Source organism: Ambystoma mexicanum, chromosome 3q, assembly GCF_040938575.1.
Source record: "Ambystoma mexicanum isolate Mex_15411 chromosome 3q, UKY_AmexF1_1, whole genome shotgun sequence".
In the NCBI taxonomy this organism is placed as follows: domain Eukaryota; kingdom Metazoa; phylum Chordata; class Amphibia; order Caudata; family Ambystomatidae; genus Ambystoma; species Ambystoma mexicanum.
The window spans coordinates 1,243,913,722-1,243,935,628 of record NC_090926.1 but is presented as its reverse complement, the minus strand read 5'-3'; positions in this window follow the sequence as shown (position 1 = coordinate 1,243,935,628).

Here is a 21,907-nt window from a genome sequence, read left to right as displayed (position 1 = left end):
AAATCATCCATCCTTCTTTCCCCAATTCCCTGAGCCCAGACAACCTAATCCGGGAGAGGGGAGGCCAAGGGTGGAGGGGTACCAAAATCTTCCCAACCAGGGGTACTACCAGAGAAGGGATAGCTACCCTTCCCGGGATCAGCCCAGGGGAGAAAATAGAGCCCCGTATCAGCCTGAGCGGGTTTCACAACTTGAGCGCCAGGTCCAAAATATGGCATGGGATCTGGGTCACATACTGAGGGCTCAACAGAACCCTCAGATGAGCATGCCACTGCAGAATGCCCCAAACTCTGGACCTGGTGCTCCAGAACAATGATGGGGGCAGCACCCCGATAACCCACCGGTTCCCAGGGAGGAGGCACAAGGGGAAGGGGGGTGTAAAGCCTTGGAGGAAGCTTCCTTCCCAACTTGTAAACAGCCCCTGGAAAACCAGGAACCGGAAACAAAATCTCCTGCCCCTGAAAGCCTGCCTCCCAAGAAGCAGAGGGGGGGTAGGAGAAACAAAGGACCCAAACAGACCCACTTTGTGGAGGAGGTACAGGTCTTCCAATTTGAGGGAGAGGGATCCTCAGAAGATCCTGGGAAAAGGATCTTCTCCTTCAGAGATGGGGAACTCCTCCCAAGGAAAAATGGGCCCCAAGGGATTCCAATCCAGACTGGGGAGATGTGGAGACTGAGCTACCGCCGCCCATCATCTCATCCCAGAACCGACAATACCAAAATCCCATGGGTCAAACCCATCCTGATGACTGCCTCCAAAAAAGGGGGGGCGGCCCAGAACCCGAAACCATTTCCAGTTGCCAACTTTTTCTTTCAGATTCCCCAGGCTCTCCACAGAATTCTGCCCAAATCTCTTCGCTAGCAATGTCCAAAACCAGAAAGTTAGCCCACCAGTTGTCCAAAAATGTGTATTATCTGTGCCCCCTTGAGGAGAAGGAGGGAAGATATTATGCCCCGGTACAAGTACAGGGGCAGGGTACAATTTCGGCACTGGTGGACACTGGATCCCAAGCTACCCTTCTGTCCAAAAGGGCCTTTGAGGAACTAAATGCAGGAAGGGGGGAGAATTACCGTATTCCTCTCACCTCTCTTCCTGGACAATTGCAGAACTTTGACGGGAAGAAAATTCCTGTCGAGGGGACTACAGATTTGGACATCAAAATTGGGCGACACAAGGTGAAACACCCGGTCATAGTAGTGACTCCAGAGGGCACCCCTTGTTTACTAGGGAATGACCTCCTGAGAAGGTTGTCACCCCTAATAGATTGCGTAAACAAGGTCCTCTGGACCCAGACTAGCCGACCAATAAAATTAAAACAGAGTGTCAACCATGTTAGTTTAAATGGCACCTACCACATGGTTGAACAAATATCTGACCAAGTAGAATTTCACTTCCAGAACAACCAAATTCCAGACGTGACAGTAATAGCAGTAGGACAACAGACTGGTGATGGGGGGTCCTCTCTATTTCTGAAAATCAACCTTCCTTCCAGTTTAAGGTGGTATTCCACACTGGAAGGAAACACCCTGAAATTCTTTACTAATCCACAATCAGAAACTCCCACTCCTATAGTCCAGAAAGATGTGAAATCAGCTCAGAGCCTGGCTGATATTCTGCAAATTGGAGAGCAGTTGTTCATCCCTGTTCAGTTAAATGATGGGAAGGACTCTGTTCTCGCTCGAGTGTGTGTGAACAACGGTAAGAGCTTCATCAGCGAAGCCATGTTCCGCCAACTCCCAAAAGATCCAGCCATTCCCACATTCAAACTGCTAGACAAATGGGAAATGGACCTGGAAGCACCTAATTCCAAACATCTCCTGCCAAGCAGGTGTATGCTCAAAATCTCCATTGGCAACAAGAGCATAGTCCATAATTGTTGGGTCGTGCGAGATGTCACTGCCGCCTTTTACTTAGGCAGTGACATTCTCAATCGCTTTGCCATTAGTTTGGACCTAATAAACTTCAAGGCTTGGTCCCGATTAGCGGATAATCCCATGGGCTTTGATGATCCAGAAAAAGCATTTAGGTCAGCTCAATTGCTACCTTATGCAGTTGAAATTCGGATTGAAGAGGAAGTCACCATCCCAGAAAGGACCCGACAATTCTCCCTGGAAGTGAAAGTTAAAAGAGGACAAAAATTGAAAAACCCTGATGCTTATATTCATCTAAATGCTCCTCTCCAACAGCAAGGGTTAGGGGTAAACCCAACACCATTAGTCAACATAGAACATGACACCATTCCAATAGAGGTGGATAACAGCGACTTACAGAGTATTACTCTAGCCGCAGGCACCATCATTGGAATGGCAGTTGATGACCGACATTTCTCCATTGATTTAGGAAATTAACTGTTAGGACCGATCCCCAAGGACTGCTTTGACAGTGAAAGTGATGACAATACAACACCAGACAGGATTTTCACCCGGCATGGGGGGAAGTTCCTGGTGTACACTTCTTGCCCTTATGGTAAGGAAGATGTGACTTGTGACTTCAGAGGGGATGAGGTGATTTTCCAGGTCCATGAGGGCTGCCTTGCCCACCTGAAGCCTCCGGTCCAAATCAGCACTCTGACCAGGGACTTCTCCACCCAGCTGGAGGAGGCCGCTGATTGCGGTAGACTCATATGACTGTGGTCGGACCGACATCCACACCACAACAATTCCCACGGACCCTGGAATGACTCCAGTGTTTGTGAAGCAATATCGTTTGCCTCTCGCATCCATGGAGTCCCTTACTGAAATAATTAAGAACCTTGAGTCCCGGGGAATAATCCGTCCAGTACACAGCACCTTCAATAATCCGGTGCTGGGAATATTGAAGCCAAACGGCCAGTGGAGACTCTGCGCCGACCTTAGGGAGCTCAACAAACGGGTATATACTTCCGATGGCCTCTACCCTACATTGACCAAGGGCTGGCCCAGATCCACGGGTCACAAGTATTCACTGCAATAGACCTGAGCAATGGATACTGGACCGTGCCTGTCAGTAGGGAGGACCAATACAAACTGGCTTTTACCTTTGGGCGCCAGCAGTACACGTGGACCCGGACTCCCTTCGGATACCTCAACTCCGGCAATGAATTCAACATGTTCTTACATAAGGCCATGCCCGACATGGGTGCGAGGGGTAACCTGGCTTATGTAGATGATGTCCTCATCAAAAGTTCATCTGTGGAGGAACACATAGCGGAGATCCGTTATGTTCTGACGCAGTTGAGGGCCGCCGGAGCAAAACTTTCCTTTCAGAAAGCACAGTGGTGTAGAACCCCTGTTAATTTCTTGGGGCATGAGATTACTCCTCGGGGTCTCTGTCCCCAGGAGAAGAAAGTGGAAGCACTCCAGAAACTGAAGGATCCCACAACTCTGCGGGAACTAAGGAGCCTCCTTGGACTGACTAATTACAGCAGAAAGTTCATTGAGGGCTACGCAGAGATCACCAGACCCCTGATTCATCTCTTGAAGGAGGGGGGTCAAGTGGGAATGGGGTCCAGAACAATCCGAGGCAGTAAGACAACTCAAAAGAAGCCTCTCACAAGCGCCTTGCATAGCTTACCCTGTCAGAAACAAGCAGTTCTTCCTGGAGACAGGGTTCTCTAATACGTGCTTGACAGCAGTATTATACCAAAAGCATGACAAGGTCAATAAAGTAATCTCCTATGCGAGCAAAACTTTATCCTCTGTGGAGGAAAAATTCAACGATTGTGAGAAGGCACTCCTGGCAACGGTGTGGGCATTGAAGAATTACCGCCCGTTTATCCAGGGGGAACACATCATAGTGGAGACTCCACACCAGCCTCTGCAATATCTCCAAAGTGACAGAATCCGGGCTGAAAATGTAAGTAATTTCCGAATTACTTCCTGGATTCTGTCGATGCAAGGCTTTCCTGTAGAGGTCAGATATGGCCAAAACAAGAAGAGTCCCCTCGCGCAAGGTCTGGCTGACTTGCATGATTCTGCCAGAGAAAACTGTCTCGAGGACGAAAGTCTAAATATCAAGCACAACATGGAGGCATACCTCAATTCCCCACACAAAGTCTTTGAAGAAGACAAGTGTGAGGGAATGCCTACTGTCTATGTGGATGGATGCTCTTACCATGTTGACAACGACGGGGAGAAAGAACTGGTGGCCGGCGTAGGGAATGCATGGGTGAAGGAGTTTCCAGAACCCTCCGCTGGATACAAAATTGGTCCCCGATGGCTGTGCATCAGGCCATCCTCACTGCTGTCCAACATCAACTCCACAAACTGGTCATAATCACAGATTCGGATTATGTACGGAACGGGTTCGTGGAGCACCTGGTTAACTGGAAAACCAGAGGCATGTTATGTGCTAATAACAAACCCCTGAAACATGGGAAGCTAATCCAAAATATTGATGATCTGGTCACATCGAATGGGATGACCATCTACTGGAAAAAGATCAAGGGTCATTCCAAAGTAGAGGGACCAGACAAAACTGGAAATGACTTAGCTGATCAGCTGGCCAAAACCGGGGCCATCCAAGGGGATCTAACAAAAATAGAGTCCCTGTTGGGGGAAATCCAGGTCACTGTCATCACTAGGTCCCAGACCAATGCTCACAATGATCTTTCAACTGCACAATGGAGTAAGGAGACCCCTGATGCTGATTTGATTACAGCTCAGAAGGGGGATCCAATAATTGGTAAGTTTTACCAACACATTGAGGACCCTGAGAACTTTCCCCTGACGGATACCGATTACATTGGGAAGGAGGACCTTAGAGTGTTGATGAAATGTCCAAGGATGTTCCGAATCCAAGACGGTTTGTTGGTAAGGAAATCCCAAGCTGGCCATGATCAGTGGGTGGTCCCTACCTCATTCCGAAGCCTGATGTTAAGTCACGCCCATGATGCGGCCACCCTCGGTCATAGGGGATTCACACAACACTGGAAATCTTAAGAGAGGTTGCATACTGGCCACACATGGGGCAGGACCTCGACCAATACTTGAAGGGGTGTCTTGTGTGTGCACAATTTCAGCCATCATCCCTCACACACTGTGCGCCTCTCCAAAAGAGGGGGATGACACTGCCATGGTCAGATTTGCAAATCGACTTTGTAGGCCCTGTAATCCGCTCGTCTAGAGGAAACAAGTACATGTTGACCATTACATGCTTGTTTACCAAGTGGGTGGAATGTCTCCCAGCCCCAAACTGCAAGGCAGAAACAGCAGCTGCCCTGATGATTAACCATATCTTTTCCCGTTTTGGTCTACCTCAAAGGATTGAGTCAGACAGGGGTAGCCACTTCACCAGTGAAGTAATGACAAAGATGTGGGAGATACTGGGGGTCAAAAGGAAGTTACATATTGCTTACAGACCAGCTTCTTCTGGAGCAGTGGAGAGATACAACCGAACCACTGTGAGCATATTAAAAAAGTTTGTGGCAGATTCTGGGCCAAGTTGGGATATCCGACTACCTCTGGTCCTAATGGCCATCAGATCTACCCCTTCATCTGCAAAAATGTCACCATTTGAGTTGATGACGGGGAGCAAGATGGTGCTTCCCCAGCATTTGCTCTACAGGACCCAAGAGCAGACACTGATAAATGCCTCCACAACTCATGAGTATGTGGAGAATCTAAGGAAACACCTTCAACATGCTTTTGCCTATGCTCAGCGGAATCTAGAAAGATCAGCCGACAGCATGAAGACCCACTATGATTTCAAAACTACCCGAAAGGAATATAAGGTGGGTGATCGGTCTATCTATACAATTTCCAAAGGAACCAGGCCAAACAGCGAAAATTCTTGCCTACATGGAAGGGACCATTTGAAATTATAGACAAAATCTCCCCTGTGGCCTACAAGATCCGCATCCCAAAAGGCGGTTTGGCAGAGGGGGAAGACAAGTGGGTCCATATAAATCAGCTAAAGTGTTGCCATCCCAGACACACTCTGCAACAACTGGAGGAGTCCTCTGCAATACCAGAGGGGACCGCTCCAGAGTAATTCAATTCCAACCCTAAAATATCCCACATATAGTCTCTAAAATATTATGATTGGGAAAAAAAATGTCTTATAATTGTATCTTGCTTTGGTTAAAATAAGAACGCAAATGTTTTGACTATAAAATGTATATGCCACCCCACCATATCAATGGTGGGATGAAATGTCTAGGAATGTGTATTGCCGCTTTGCTTTATCATCCTAGGAGAGATGAAACCACGGAGACTGACCAAGGAGGACGACCGGGGACCGGGAGCAGAGACCCGAGGGGCCCGGGGTACCGCCCAATCCTCCCATCAGGACCAGCAAGGAGAACTGATTGATCGACTGGAGGGAGGAAAAGATGCTGAACTGTGCCATCTATGGAATTGGAAGAAGAGGAGGCGAACATCCCAGATCTTGCGAGTTCCATCAGTGAAAGGACAGAATGGCCATCGCAAGAGGGGGGCTTGTGGGATGTTTTTACCCATGCATCCAAGCCCTACCATAAAACTGTGCAGTACTGGCATGGAAAACATCATGATGGCCAGAACTCCCCAGAGAGTGCACAGGGAAAACATGAAGAATAGGCTGCCACCCATTTTTGCCTATGTTGTGAGCACAGGAGGGCACTGCCTAAAACCACCATTGGGCTACACACACAGTAGCCTGAAACCATTGGTAATGGCAATGCTGATTGCCAAAAAGCAACTCAGACCTGTGGGGAATTCATTTTCTTAATCCCAAAAATGGTTGCACTCACCACTATCAGAAAGCAGGCGTTTTAAAACCACCAGACTTTTGTGTAAAACTGAACAAATTAAACAAAACCAGGCCAACGAAAGACTTGCTAAGAGGTGGATACAATGTAAAACTATATTCTTAAATGACTTGAAGGAAGTAATTATTTAATGTATATGTAAAAATTGTAAGTTTTATTCAAACTGGGAACTAAGGTGACATTTAGCTGAATTCTGCCTGGCAACTACCCCCGACAGGAGAAACCTGCTCAGCCACTCTTCCCAGGCCTAGCTGCATCGTGCTTCCCCACCAAAAGGAGTTGACACCTCTCTGATTAGATTAGGGGTGGAGCACCTGGGAACTGGAAGGGACAGAACAATGCAACTTCCTTGACTCAGGCAAATGTTATATTGGGGGCGTCATAAAGTGGCTTCCTCTTGGGGGAAACTGGGAGGGGCAGTGCCTCTGCCAGCCAGCTGAGCTTGGGGGAAGTGGATAAACCAGTTATTCCACCATGTGATGTGGGAAGCCACACCCCTTTTTGACCAGAGCATAATTTTAAAAAGATAGATAACGCATAGTGCGGACTGGTCAAAATTATATAATTAATATCATTGTTCTTGTGATTTTTCTGTGCACGTTTTAAGGGGCGTTAGGACCCTGTGGTGTATTCTGGGGGGTTGCTAGCGGAAAATAGGGTCTCACTCCAAATGTATGCATGTTAAAAATCTGACATTTTATCATCTGTAACCCATATCCCTGGTGCACATTTGTGTAAAATCTGGAAAGGTTTAGAGGTCGTTATCTGGATGAAAAGGGGAGAATTCTGTCATCAGTGGACACGACATTGTACAAAGACAGGGATCAGATGGTTTGGTGCTACAGAAAATATGTTAACTGGACCTATAATATAAGAAAAATGGTACATAGATAAATATGTATTTGGGTCAGAAATAGATTTGTGTGCAAATTGACCAGGGGAGGATCCTCTGACCAATAAACAGACCTCATCATGATGACAATCCATTTCCTTCCCCAATCATGGGAGAGGGGAGAATTGGGCCAATGACAAGTAGAGAGGGGCAGGCTTAACTAGGCCAAGGCACACACCCATTAACACATAAAAAGAGACTGCTGGGACAGGTAGAGGGATTCAATTCCATTTGCTGCGGAGCATGCTGACCGACGACTTCACATCCAGAGATCCAGACTTCAAATCCATCAATCTCCAGAACCTGTAGCAGAAATTAACTCCAGAATTTGTAGCAGAGAGTCCTGAATCCACCAGCTGAATCCTCTTCAGCAGGCCTCAAAACCAACCAAACTATTCAACAGCCGGGCGAGCTGTTTGAATTTTTGGCAAGAATTTTTGCAAGAACCTGTAGCAGTATCCAGAAAGCAGTGCTGTATCCGGAACCCGAGAGAACCACAAACCAGACCATTGTGAGCAGATCCGGTGCTTGACAGACCCAGAGAGCAGAGTAGATCTGACCCAGATAGCCGGGACTTCAGAACCACCCGCCGGAAGTCCCGTCCAACCTGACCAGACCGTGACGAGGCCTATTTCAAATTGATATTGTGAGTACCTAGCAGAACTGTGCAGAACCAATCTCTTAGTTAAAATAATCTAATCCAAACTATTTTAACCTAAGTAGAACAGCCTCCTAGAAATCGTGTCATCTGTCATTTTTAAAGCTGCACAACTGTCACCTGTCAATTCTGCAGCTGCAAGCTGTCACCTGTCATTTCCAACGAACCTAGAACCGACTTCCTTATACTTTTTCCGCAATCACGATTTACGCACCTGCGAAATTTACCGCGATTTGCGATTTTGGCTCAATTTCTCCACTTGTCAAAATAGCAGCTCCATTCTTTCTTTTGTTAAAATCCATTTGCAACTTGGTAATAACTCATAGAGAATTGCTAAAGTGAGCCTTGAACTCTCCAGCTCACCCTGAATCTCTAGAGGGAATTAGAATCAGTTGGCACATTTTCCCATCCATTGCCATCACATTTAAAAAGCATTTTGGGCCTGTGTTTCAAACTCCTACCTGTTTCCTCTAAGCTTGCTGGGGGGGAACTGAATTTCGTATTGTATTTGATTGCATTCTTGAAGACTGTGTGCTCCCCTTCCATTTCTTACATTGCATAGGAGGGGGGTGAATTGCCAGAGAAAAAGTGATTATCTTATCTTTTGCATTTTATTCCTCATTGCTTTTCCCTTGCTTTTCCCTTGAAACCATAAAAGTATTTTTGCTACTTTATCCATCCTATACTAACTCCTCATTGATTGTAAATAAGTGTGCTAGTGCCAGATTACCCATTGTTGATCAGCATCATATGTCTAAGTGTACTATCAGATATTAATTCATTATAAAGTGTGATATATATATATATTGTTACATTTTCAAATAAACCTTTTAATTTGCAAAACAAACCTACTTCTTGGCTCAGTGGGGTCAGGGGGATTCTAAGAGGGGGGTGTTATACAAGGGTTGTCATCCAGAGTACTGAACTGGATATAAAAATACAACAATAAGGGTTTTCCTCAGAATCCCAGACTAGGCATTGACTTAGCTGTAGTGTTGATTGAATATCGCTTACAGGAGGGCACTCAAGAAGGGCCGTCGATTCCCCGACACCGAGCGCCAAGTTCCCCGACACCTCTCGACGATCCGTGGCTCCCGCCTGAAAGGGAGGCACTCAAGAAGGATCGGTCGGTGCATCGTCGGAGAACTCTAATCCACCAGGTACATTGGGGGGGTTAGACCTTAATAGGAAGAAGTGAGTCTATTGAACATATGGACTGGGCTTGTGCGATATATCTTTATTTACAGGTTGCCCAGGTGGGGGGATCTCCACACAGAACTGTGCCTAGTGGTAGGGGGTCAGTATTCTGCCTATTGTTTCAACCCCCTTACGTTCCTGCCTACCTCTATTGCTGGTTTCCTCGTTATTAATCTGTGTGACATTTTAACCATACAGTTGATGCACTTTGATGAGATTCGATAACATTAGTGTTACCACTTTAGAATTTTATATATTTATCATTATTGACTTACGAGTACAAAGTGCGTTATTGTGATCATGTACATACCTTTGAATATTAATTATATAAAGACTGTGTTTTCAGTAATACAGTGTGTGGACATTCCTTTGTGGGGGTTCGGGGACTACACTGTACTTAAGAACCAGCCCGCATCACCTCCTGAGAAGCTAGGCCTTGATTGCTCGTCCATTGCTATCGTAATAGAGAATCTTGGCTGGGGTCTGCTGTGCCTCTCCTCTACCATATAGAGAGCGGAAGTACAGACACCCCCTACCAGTCTTTACAGACAGTGACAACATTCTGCAACGGGGGAAAGGGTCTTGGATTGAGTCCCCACATAGCTGTTGTCCACTTTTGTTCGCTACCCTGTTCCTCCCACATCACTCCTATTCTCTGCGCTGCCAGCTGTAGGCCCCCATCCACTTAAAACGAATGAAGATCTTTATAGACAGCCTGGCATGGTTGCCATTTTCCTGCTGAGCATAGGGATGCAGAATAGCTCTGACACCAAATAATCGAACCATCTCAGGAGGATGGCAAAGTTTACTATTTTTATATTGATTGTCTAAAACATGGAGTTACAACGGACAACAATGGACGTTTGCTCGAGCTCTCGGTACATTTCACATAAAACCAACCTTTTATACAAATAATTTGTCATAGGTAACGTCATACTACGTGGCAAATGACAAATACCTATGAGGAGTTGTGATAGGGGAACATCCAAGTATACTTTCCCTACGGGGTGGGGTTGTGATTGGATATCTACTTTCAGGTGGACAACCTATGCCTACCTCTAAAACATGTAATCTTCAACACTATTAAGTACACAGTGGGCCTCATTACGACCCTGGCGGTAGAGTGATAACGGCGCCGGTAGTGCTGCCGGTGCTTTTATCACTCTACCGCCACATTACGAGTTCAGCGAGCGGGGCCTCTCTGTACGCCTGGTCAGACCAAACGTGCAGAGTGGCACCCGCTAGCCAAACAGGATGCTAACAATGGCCCTGTTATTAATGGGACCGTTGTTAACATCCTCCCCATTCCCATTGAGCCCTATGGGGGCTCAAATGGGGCCGTACTGGATCTGGGTCCCGCAAATGGGAATTACCGGGCCTGCAAAGGTCAGAATGGCCCGGTAATTTCCATTTTTGGGACCCGGACCCGAGTTTGGGGGAAGCCATGCCGGTAAAAACGGCATGGCTACCTCCAAACTCGTAATGAGGCCCAGTATATCATTGGCTCTCAAACTATAACGCCCTTCATTATATTGTCCTCTACAATTGGTTGGCACGCTCGTGCCATGTCTGGAACATTCGATTCACTTAGCAGCACGTAAGCTCATTCCCAGGTGCCAGGAGGTGGACTTGACTTTACCTCCCGACCCAATTAGCCCAACATCTCATTTCACCCATGCCTTCTGCCATGAAGATTGTCTTTGAACTTGGCTTTGCAAAGTATTCTTGTCTCTGCGAATATAAGGGAGTGCGTGCATGCACTATCGCTGTTCTAGGACTCCAAGCTCAACTCTATTTCCATCCTTGCCTCACGTGACAGCAGACCACGATTTGGTCCATTTTGCAGCATTTAAATGTCTTAAATGAAGAAAACTTGGCACGCATGGTGTTCTCTCTTTGCACCTTAACAAGGGATGATTCAGCTTCTCCCATTCACTGCCTTTGTGAATAGATAAACGGGCTTGGCTGCCTCAGCTATGACACCAGCCCAAACACCCTCACCATTTGTAGCCACGATCTCAGCTAATTCTTGCTGGGACACAGTTCTCGGCCTTTTCTCTCCATGGGTCCGGGCTTACTAAATTCATGACACTGATGTCCAGCTTCTATACAATGGCGGCTTTGCCTGCTGTCTATCTACTTAGTATAGCCAGCTTCTAAGATTACTTAATCTACTTGTGTTGCTGCATCTGTACAGTTATTGAACGGCTTGCATTTTCTGCAGTGCGTCACACATGTGCAATCTTCTCTTCGCATATGAAAGTTTACTCGATTCTTAACTTCGTCATCAGTTTCTATAAGCTCCATACATTTTCTTCTGCCAGTATTCTCCGGGGCGTCACACTCGTCTCTCGTGACGACACCAGCTCCTCTTTCACTCGTTCTCATATTCCTTCAGGGAGTTCCTCCCTCAGATTATCGTCTCTTCGGTAATACATTTGTTAGGATTTTCTCAGCGAATATTCGCTGTGTTATGGTCACAACTGCTGGTGTCAAACATGACACAATCTCAGGCTTCCAACTTACAGGAACTAGGGGGGCAGGACTTCCTGCAGAGGCGTGTAACTGTTCCTCTATTCTGCTACAATTAGGTGTTAGGGGGAGAGTGGGAGAGTGTTAGGGGGAGAGCACATGCCTCTTTGTTTTTGATTGCGTAATGCCCCTACCTCTCTAGGGGAAGATCCTAACACTGTTCAGGTTCTATAATCAGGTGGTGTCCTCTGCAAAAGTCACACATGTTCTTTCCATAGAGGATCACTGATGTGGTCTGGGAGCTGGGAAGAGTCACCATTCCTGGATATGGCCACACAGGCTTGATCTGATAAGAGGCATGGCCTGATTCTTGGTTATCAATAACTGTGTTGATCTCCTGAGTTCCTCATTCTGGCACCACCTCACTCTCTCTGCTTGAGTAAAGAACCTTTGCTTGGGTTGTCAGGGCAACTTGTCTCTGGCAGGCCCCTCCACCTCAATCAAGTACAAAGTCCCTCTGTTTCCCAACAAGCCCTTGAAACAGTTTACCTTACCTGCATCTGTCAATTGACATAACATTGACACAACCCTCACCGCCTCAAAACCTGACTGTGCTAATAGAGTCTACCTTCCCCGTCCCCCCTTCTTCATCTAGGCTCCAGAGAATACAAATGCTGCATCCTTTCTGTTACCCAGACTTCACATCCGTGTCTTCAGGTGGGCAAAAAATGTTACATTAGAATCCCTAGGCATTGTCCACCGAAGTGTCCACCAACTCGGTTCTAGGTTTCTGATTAAAACATGTAAACACTGCGGGCATGCCAGATTTCTCCTTTACGCCACTTCTAGTCTTCTACAACCCAAAGAACTGCAACGCCCGAGCTGGCTTCCAAGCATTCTACATGAGAGACATTGAAAATCAACTTGTATTCTATGAGGCCCTTAGCATTCTGCTCACACTTTTGTCATCCTATCGCTCCACTGGCTCATTTTACCTCCCAACATCAAGGTTTCTACTTGGCTTCATGGAGCTATTGTACCTTGTCTGTCCTGCAAGAATTCATCCGGAATGGGTGGGATGTTTGGTAGCATGAAGCATCAATTCTCACACAAATAAGTGCCAAGCACATTCCAGCCAGCAGACACGTGTGTGTGTGCAGTGTGTGTTTGTGCAGGACAGGGTCTATACCTCTTGACAGTGTTAGGGGTGGGCAGGACTGAGGAATATTCATCTGGGAAGCATAATGTGTGAACTCCAGTGATGTGTACCCACCTGTTTCACGGCAAGGGGTGACCATTTCCCTTCCCCAGAGCAGGGACAGTCCCCATGGGACCCCCACCTCCACCCTCCAAGCCAGCTGAATAGGGACGGGCGCTGCACCTGATAATAAAATTGCTTTTAAAACAAGAGGGGCTGCACCCTGAGTTCTTATCTTACTAATGGACACAAACACCAAGGGGAATTTTATAGGGATTCAAACAGGGACCTTTCTTTATTTATATAAAAACACGTATTATCTTTCCTATCCCCTTCCTAGCATCCCCCCGGCATGAGTACCATTTAAATGGGGGATCTGCCACATCAGTCCATCCTTCCTTGGAGGGTTTTTGCTGACCCTTACAATGAGTCTAACACAACAGTCCCTTTCCCTACCTCTAGGTACCACCTGTTGCATCTGCCCTGCGTCCCGCTACGCGGTGACTCAGGGCGTGCCAAATAAAAGCCCCACCCCCGAGTTCAGGGGCAATTCCGGGCAGACCATCGCTGAGTGTGTGGCGCATTTCTTTGAGCTCCTGCTGGAGCTGCGACACAGGCCGTGCAGCCTACCTCTCACTACGCCAGCCCCCGCGTGCGCACAGCCGCGGGGCCTGGAACTCAACACTGGCGACGAGGTGGAGCTTGTATCAACACGCGCTCGCCATATAACAGCACGTGGATGGCCCGCAAACCTCACGCACTAATTTTTGGACACCCGGTGGAGGGGGAAACGCGCACGTGACCCCCCGCCCAAAAAAATAAATAAAATTTCCGTTCACGGAAGCATTTGCAACTTTCCTAATTGCCCCAGACACGACGTGGAGGCACCTGAACCCACATACACCTCCCCAGGGACTGGGAGCCACAGCAAACTCCAAGGAAGGCCCAGAACATTCTCACATGCCAATCCGAAGGGTACATCTGAGGTCTGTGCGGATTTTGACTACCTCGGTGCAGTGGCATAATCGGAAGGAATCACACCAAGACAGAACGGGTGCACGTCCAACATGGTGGCCGGAACATCCACCCCTGGGCCCAGCACGCCATCAAGAATCGCGACAAACCTGTCAATGGCATCACCACAGCCTCGCACACAAGGAAGTTCATCTGCACTGGTCCAACCTTTTGACCCCTTCACAGACCCATCATCAAGTGGACCTAGATGGCAGTTGTGGATCCAAAAGTTTGAGATGGCGATGGAATGCAAGGATATAACGACGGCCAGGAAGATGAAGGCACACCTACTGCTCAGCTTGGGCGATGAGGTACTGCGCATTTTCAACTCCCTAAACGTTGTCGATGGCCAAGATGCATATCTGAGTGCAAAAGATGCCTTAACGGCACACTTCCTCCCACAACTAAACCCGGACTATGAGACATTCATTTTTTGCACTACCATCCAGGCAGTGGATGAAACCCTCGACGCTTACCACACACGGTTGAGGAAGTTAGCCATGTCCTGTGAGTTTACAAATGTCGAGAAAGAGATCCGGAGGCAAATTATTAATGTCATCCATTCAGAAAAGCTAAGGCGGCTAGTACTTAGTGAGAAAGGTATTCCCCTACAACGGATTCTTGAATTGGGACGACAAAGGGAACTGGCACACACCAGGGCTGCCAACATGGAGGCCACGCTACACAAATTGCAGCCTGCGCTCAACACAGCCATGGTGTCCCAGATCACCAACAGACAATTCACAAGGGATGAGGTCAGTGGGGGTTATGCTCAGAACAGGTGGCACCCACGCATCCCAGGGCCCACAGAATACGGTTGGTGTGGTAGACCGCGACATGACCGACGAAACTGTCCCGCACAAGGCACCACATGCGAAGCATGCGGCAGGAAGGATCATTATGCGAAGGTATGCAGATCAGTGGGCACGACGACACAGCCATCACAGAATCCCCAGGAAAAGAACGCGACCAAGAAGAAAAAGCCGGCCAGCGCAAGGAGGGTCGCGGTTGCCAACTCCTCAACGGAGGAAGAAGGTGATGATGTCTCGGGCATGCAACATGACCCCGGTAAGGAGAATGACAGAAAAGGGAGGAAGGTTTACTTGGTGTCTGCACTGAACTAGGGTCAAGAACCACAGAGAAAATCCGTCCGAAGGCGCAAGTGCGTGGTCACCATCCAAAACCAGCACGTTCTGATGACCATCGACACGGGTGCCTCGGTGAACGTCATGCCCACAAGCGTATTCCAGACCCTAAACCCACAACCAGATCTGAAAAGCACAAACACGCTGTTGTTTGCGTACGGCAGCCGGAAGCCCCTACCAGTTGTTGGCAGGTTCCGCACCACTCTGGGCCACGGCGAAAACAGGCTATGGTCGAAAGTCTATGTCGTAAAGGCAGGGATCGAAAGCCTTCTGAGTGGGGACGCAGCGGAAGACTTGGGTGTGGTCAAATTCATCTGCCATGTCGATGAAACTACAGAGGTGGAAAACATTTTAAGTCAATACCCCAAGCTGCAAGACGGAATTGGTTGTTTGAAAGGCAAAACCATCAGACTGCATATTGATGAATCGGTACAACCAAGAGCAGTAGGGCACAGGAGAACACCATTCCACATGAGGGAACAAGTGGAGAAAGAGCTTAAAGCACTGGAAGAAGCCGCCATCATAGAGGAGGTCACAGGGCCCACGCCATGGGTCTCTCCGATGGTGGTAACAAGGAAGCCCAAACAGCCCTGAAATGTCCGGATTTGCATAGACATGCGTCTTCCGAACACCGCAATCAAAAGGGAACGCCATATCACACCGACGATCAATGAAATTGTGGCTGACCTCACGGGGTCTTGTGTGTTCTCCAAAGTCGATCTGAAGGCGGGGTACCACCAGCTCAAACTCCACAGAGACTCTCGCTACATTACAACGTTCTCAACACATTTAGGGTTGTGGAGATACAAACGCCTGAGTTTCGGGATATCGTCAGCCGCTGAAGTTTTTCAACAAACCATTCAAGAAGTCATCAGGGGCGTACCTGGTGTCCTCAATGTGAGCGACGCTATCCTGATTCATGCTCCCGACAGGGAAGAACACATCAAAAGGCTCCAGATTCTACTGGGCAGACTGGAAGATGCTGGACTCACCATACACAGGGAGAAGTGCGAATTCCTCAGATCCGAAATCCCTTTCTTTGGGTACAGGTTCGGCAGCACTGGCATTTCCCCTGATCCCCAGAAGGTTGCAGATATTCAGGCCGCGAGCCCACCAATGACGCCCACTGAAGTACGTAGTTTCCTGGGCATGGCCACCTACTGCGGCAGGTTTATACGAAACTTGGCCACTCTGTCAGAGCCCCTACGCGAACTGACCAAATTAAACACCAAATGGGACTGGGGCAGAAGTGTCAGGAAGCCTTTGAAAGCATCAAGGAATCCCTGTCCGTCGACAGCAAGATGGAATACTATAGCACCGAGCTTCCCACAGAGCTGTTCGTGGATGCGAGCCCCAAAGGGCTCGGACCCATCCTAATGCAAGTAAATAAGGAGGGGGAAAAAAGGCCCATCGCATACGCCTCGAGAGCCCTCACGGCAACAGAACAGAGATACTCACACATTGAAAAGGAGGCCATCGCCTTGTTGTGGGGGTGTCTGCATTTTCATCTCTACCTATATGGACGTCGATTCACAACGATCACTGATCACAAACCCCTACTACCCATCTTCATGAGCACATCGTCACACCCGCCGGCAAGGATCACCAAATGGCTGCTCCATCTGCAGCAGTACAATTTTGAGCTGGTCTACCAGCCGGGCAGTGGAAACCCGGCGGACTTCTTATCAAGGCATCCTCGAGCGGCAACACCCCAAGAAATCCAAGTGGCCGAAGAGACCGAGGAGCATATATGCCAGGTGGTACGCGCCATGAGGCCAAAGGCCGTCAGCATCGAGGACATTGAGTCAGAAACTCACAGAGATCCTTGTTGTGACTTAGTGAAAAATGCCATCATTTCAGGCGATTGGAAGACATTTATGAAGCATACACACAACAGAACGGTAGAAGCGAAGGGTTTTCTGTCCGGCGTGTTCACCGTCCGGCAAGATTTGTCGATCACCGAGGGCGGATTGTTGCTAAGAGGAAACCGCATCGTAATCCCACTGAGCATACAAGACAGGATAGTGGCCCTAGCACATGAGGGACACCAAGGGCTTGCAAGAACAAAAGCTCAGATCAGGCACAGGGTATGGTTCCCGCAGATCGATGACCGGGTCGAGACACTCATAAGCACGTGCCTGCCCTGCCAGATAACTGGGGCCCCACCGGAACCAGAACTAATTCTGTCAGCAGAACGTGGCCACGCCCGATGGGAGGCCATCAGCATTGATTTTTGTAAGCTACGGGAAGGCCTCTACCTTTTGGTGGCTATTGACGACCACTCCCGCTATCCAGAAGTTGAGATAGTTGAATCCACAGCGGCGGAGGTCGTCATCCCGGTCATAGAGAAAATGTTTGCAACCCATGGCCTGCCAACCTCTATCAAAAGTGACAATGGGCCCCCTTTTACAGGGGACGAATTCAAACAGTATCTCCATGACCTTAATATAAAGTACCATCACATAATGCCGAGGTGGCCCCAGGCAAACGGGGATGTAGAACGATTTATGAGGACCATAAACAAAGTGTTAATGATAGCAAGGGCGAATGCTAGCCCGTGGAAAATTGACCCTTACCGTTTCCTACGGAACTATCGGGTCACCCCCCATAGCACGACAGGAATACTGCCTGTGGACCTCATGTTTGGCACAGTCATCAAATCCTCGATTCCGCATCATCCAAGCAGGACCCCGGATGAGGTCAACAAAGAACGCACGGAAAGGAGGAGAAGGAGCGCCAACGCCCACATGAGCGACAAGAGGAGGGCGAGGCCGTCCAATCATCAAATGGGTGACCAAATCGTCATGCTACGCAACCCCACAAAGTCGAAACTGGACACCAGATATGAAGAGCTTCCATGGACCGCCAGTGGCAGACAAGGAACCATGGTGACTGTGACAAGAGGACGTCGACAGGTGACGAGGAATGCGTCGTGGTTTAAAGCCGTGCCACGCAATCTGTGGACTGATGGTGAGTGCCACCAGGAAGACGATGAAGCTCAGCCCAGCGAAGAAGAGCCCGTGTCCATCCCGGAAGAGGCAGGAGCGGGTGACAGAACTTGGGACCAGTTGGGGGAGCCGGGCCTGGAGGACCCGGACAGCGAAGGTGAGCCAGCCCCTGAGCCTGTGGGGGTTAGTCCCCGAGTAGGGCGGTACGGTTTGAGAACTGCTACTAAACCGCCCGCCCGGCTAAATGACTATGTGTGGTAGTTAGCCCACACGGATTACGAACAAGAGGGGCTGGGTGGTTTTTTTGGTCTGACGTTTGGACACTTGTTGAACTTTGAGTTTACTGCGTTTGTGCTAATGTTATTTTGTTTGAAATAAAGGAGGAATGTTGCATCCGCCCTGCGTCCCGCTACGCGGTGACGCCGGGCGTGCCAGATAAAAGCCCCCGGGCAGACCATCGCTGAGTGTGTGGTGTATTTCTTTGAGCTCCTGCTGAAGCTGCGACACAGGCCGTGCGGCCTACCTCTCACTACGCCAGCCCCCGCGCGCGCACGGCTGCGGGGCCTCGAGCTCAACACCACCCACATGGAATGTGAGGACATAATATGGTCTCTGTAGGTGTTCCCACCTCCATAGGCATCCTGAGGCAGGTCACCACTTCCTTCCGCTACTTCATGCCAGAGTTCCTCCCCTCTACCTCCTTTTCCTATAACAATAACATCTTACACCTTCTTAACTTTTATTCTACTTAACATTCCCATTACTAAAAAGCCTACTCCCTACATAAGTTACCTTAATTAACCGTCATTATGCACCTAAAATATATACATATACACACCGATACACAACATAATATATTAACATTATATCACAATGGCGTTATGGCGGTGACTGTTACAGTCAGTCATTCCCTTCAAAGTACCTTTAGTGCTGTCCTTGGTGGGTGGCTGGCTGGGGTCTGTCCCTGATGTAATTGGGACCTGGCCTCCACTGTTAATTCTTCTGGGTGACCCCGTCCACCACGTGGGGCCACCCACACTCAACTGCGCAACCTGTGTTTTTAAATAATGTCTTTGGGTGGTCCCTGCCTGAGTCGAGGCTCACCCTACTCACTGCAGTGACCTGCGGTCTTTGTTGTTGTTCTGAGTGCGCACCATAGGCTGAGGGGCCCCCTGCAATCACTGCTGCACCCTGCAGCCACTTTAGAGTTTTTGGGGCGGCTTCGTTGGCGTTGGGGCGGTCTGCGTCACCACTGTAGCCTGGGTGCCATCTTAACTTCAGGCATTGTCCCACTGGCTATGGCAATGGGACGCAGCCACGGATCACCGCTGCACCCGCAGCCTTTCTGTCTTCACCCAAGCTGTCTCGCTGGGGCAGCTCGGGGCTTCTCTTCACCCAGTTCGCCACAACGTGGCAGCCTGGGACTTACACTGTCCCGCTCTTCAACCGGGCCACCTGGAGAGGCAGCCTAGGACTTTGCATTAGCTGCTCCGCCCTACGGTGCAGAGAGGACTTCTGCCCTTCATCTCCCTGGCAGCTTCCTGGCTTACATAGCCTGGGAGGAATTTCAAAAGTTGGACACCTCGGACTGGGGCATGATGGGGCAGTCTAGTTTGGGCCTCCCCCTCATGCGGCCCATACTGGCTTTTAATTCTTGGCCCGGGCAGCCCTGCACATGCTGCTCTGACTCATAACTTGTCTTGGCCTGACACAGGTCTGGCCCACGGGTGGGCCGACTACTGCCATAGTATCGTGGGCAGCTGGGCTGCTCCTGCCATGCAGCCTGGCGCCACAGGTATCTCCTTGGGGAGACACCCACACATGCGTGGCCCTGCACCTGGATGTTGTGATGCTCTGGGGAGGGGCAGGGCACCCCAGGGAGAACATTTCTTTTGTGTTCTCCCCACTTCTTCTTTCTTCCTCTTCGAACTGTTTCTCCTTATCTCCAACGGTCCTTCTGTCTTTTTTCAAATCCTCTTTGGATTCTTTTCTCCCCTGCCCAATCCATTCTTGGGCAGAGGAGTTCTGCTTCTTTTTTCTTTTTTCTCTTTTTCCTTTTAACATTCGATCCAGCACACCATGTGGCTGGATGGATTAATCCAAAACACCAACACATATAACAAACACACAATACATTTAATACAACCTTTTGTTGTACCCTAGTCTTTGTGTCTTTATTTCTATGTTTCCCCTTGGGGAGAAGTTGTAGACCATACTAGCAGATGGAAATGTATTTTGTGAGTCTTGGTTTACGGGGATTCGCAGTGTGGGGATGCTGTGGAGGTCTTGATGATGTAAGCTGTGGAGGTCTTGATGATGTAAGCTTTGGAGGTCTTGATGATGTGAGCTACATTCATAGATTCTTGAACTGAATGAACCTAGCCAAACAATTGCTTGAGAGAACATCGAAGCCTATGCTGAATTATTTGGGGGTTCGGACTATTCTAATATCAAGTGGTTATCAAAGGCAGGAGGCCAACTGCTTTTTTAGGTAAAAGTGCTAATTGTTGGAAGCAAATGGGGAACGTGTATGCCTGAGGAAAGTTAAAAGACTAGTGTGTTTAGTTATTTTCCTCCCTTTAATGGAATACATTACTGCAGCTGTCCATGTCCCTTTCTGAAACAGGGTTCCCTTTCCATGCTCCCAATATATACCAGTATGCCACAGCAGGATATGCCAGTACTGACACTTTAAGAAACGGTGCTGTCAAATCTCAATCTCTCTCTCTCTCTCTCTCTCTCTCTCTCTCTCTCTTTCTCTCTCTCTCTCCATGCACAGCAATGTTCAGAGTGACATGGTGAGGGTCTCCAACATTTGCATTTGCAGAGAATCTTAATAAGTGTAGATTCTTTGCAAATACTAACACACTGCACTTTTTATAATGTGCATTGTTGGAAATAGTGAAAGACACTCGATGACAGTGCAAATGGCGTACGATTTTATGGGACCAAGAGGGTCCTGGAAAGTGGATGGGCGGCTCCCAGCTTGCCGCGTCCTATAGCGCAGCCTCCACTGGTTTGCATGTGGAATTTCTCTGGGTCAGTTAGTGCTGGCAGTGTACCCCTGTGCCCATGCACTAATCCACTGTGCCCCTGTAGTGCTGTAGGGCACAGGTTCAATCTTCCACGCAAGGCACACATCACCACACTCAGAAAGGAATCCCACTGGCTCCCCATCCGTGATAGAATTAAATTGCGAGCGTTGGTCATTACTCACAAATGCCTATACCAGACTGCCCCACGCTACCTCTCAGCCAAAATTCACGAGACAGAATTCCACCAGACCTACCATATCACCTTACCCTCACCAACTCAATATACCAAAGTTTAACCTGAAAACAGCTGGGAGAATTAGCTTCCCTGTACAGGCAGCCAAACTGTGGAATGCACTGCCCATGGCTATATGAGCCGACCCCTCATTCTGGTCATTTAGAGCCAAAGTCAAGGAACTGCTTAGCACCCAACAATAATCAGACTAAGGCTCTTAGCCATTCCTAAACGGATCCCTTACCTTACTTATGTTTCTGAAACTAATCTATTATTCGCCTGATCAATGAAATGTATGTTATGCTTGCTGCAAACCTAATTGGAACCGCCCTGTCATAATCTACTATACTTCTCCCAGGACCACTCTGTAACCAGGTCCCCCAACCAT